Source organism: Echinops telfairi, unplaced genomic scaffold (genome assembly GCF_000313985.2).
Source record: "Echinops telfairi isolate 266 unplaced genomic scaffold, ASM31398v2 ScPeMD7_7469;HRSCAF=8507_1, whole genome shotgun sequence".
Classification (NCBI taxonomy): Eukaryota; Metazoa; Chordata; class Mammalia; order Afrosoricida; family Tenrecidae; genus Echinops; species Echinops telfairi.
Genome location: NW_022111373.1, coordinates 6,321,656 through 6,323,425, shown reverse-complemented (window position 1 = coordinate 6,323,425; position 1,770 = coordinate 6,321,656).

Below are 1,770 nucleotides of genomic sequence, written 5' to 3'. Positions count from 1 at the left end.
TTTTTTTAAAAAGCAGTCTGAGATTTTTGTGTGGTAGTTCAGCAAAAATGTGTTCTTTTTAATGGAAGTATTCCTGAGTTAGAAGCCCTGTGGGGCTGCTCACCAGCTGTTGCAGGGGGAAGATGAGGCTGCCTGCTCCCCTACAAGCGGACAGTATGGGAAACTAGCAACCACTCTACTCTGCCCCACAAAGTCACTCGGAGTGGCAGTCAACTGACGGCAGTGGGTGGGCCGAGTTGGTTACAACCAAAGCACTTTCCGTCAGGCCAGCTCACGCGGATCAATATGCCCACGAGCTAAAACTCTCCGCTAGCTTATTGAATCTTCTCATCAACCCGCTCAGAGCTGCCATTACTACTCAATTACAGTGTCTCAGTTACAAAATCACAACATCATCTGCAGGTCTTCATGGCTGCGGTGTTTTTCATGGTGGCAGCTGTGTCAAAGGCTCTGGTGTTTCAGCTACAATGTTATAGTAATTCATTTGTGAGACTATCAACTTTCCCGAGAATGCGATAGTCATTCAGGAAAAGGGGAAAAACATCAAAAAAGGCTTTCACTCAGTTACTAAAAGCTCTTTAACTAAAACCGTTACTAACAATGTTGTCATTCAATGTGCATTTCTCAACTGTGATGTTAGTGTTCATGTCTTCTTCATCTTACATCTAAGCGGTTTGCAACTTGTTGCGTATTATCCCATAAAACCCAGTGCCACTGAGTCCATTCTTACCCGTGGCGACCCCAGAGGCCGGGGTAGAACTGTCCCCTGTGGATCTCTACAACTCTAAGTCTTTGTCAGAGCAGACTGCTTCATCTTTCCCCCGTGGAACGGCGGCTGGTTTCAAACGTAGCAGCCCAACGCATGGCCCACAGCACCAGCAGAGCTCCGTGGAGACCCTGTAGCGCCGTCCTGCTCTCTCCCACAGGTCGCTCCAAGCTGGAACCAACTGGAACCAGCAATGGCTTGGCCTGGTTTTGGAGTTGCACAAAGGCATCCCACTGTGTGGATCTTAAAAAAATAGTGACATGGTGAAGAATGGGAATCCCAGAACACTCGATGGTTTCATGAGGAACCTGAGCATAGATCAAGAGGCCAGTTGACTGCAACCCTGGGCTGGTTTCATTCAAAAGAACAAAGGCTGTGTGTCCAGGAGAGTCTAAGAACGCCGGAACTGCCAAGGGGAGGATGCTCCAGGGTAGGCGAAGGCTTTGCCTTCAGGCCGATTTCAACTCATAGCAACCCTATGGGGCATCGCAGAACTGCATCATGGAGGTCCCAAGGCTGTAATCTTTATGGAAGCAGCCAGCCCATTCTCGCTTGCAGTGCTTGGTGAGTTGGGACCACCTTTTGGCCAGCTGCCATGCACTTCGACCACCGCACCACCAAGGTTCCTGACCCACACGCAAGAGGGAGCACATAATGCTAGAGTGCCCTGGTGGCGGAATAGTTAACTCGGGGTGCTGCTAACCCCAAGGTCAGCAGTTGGAAACAACCGGGCCCTCCATGGGCGGAAGTGGGTCTTTCTACTCCCTTAAAGAGTCTTGGAACCCCACAGGGCAGTTCTACCCTGTCCCAGAGGAGCACCAGTGTGGCGGCATGGACTCGATGCCAGCGGTTTTCTTAAAGCAACCGAGCATACCGACTTAGCTGCTTTACTTTTTATGTACGCATTCACACTAAATTTTCAATAAACTTTGCACCTAGACATATAGGAGACCTAAAGAAGGGTTTAAACGTCTGCTGGATTCAGAGTTCCACTGCTGAGAGGA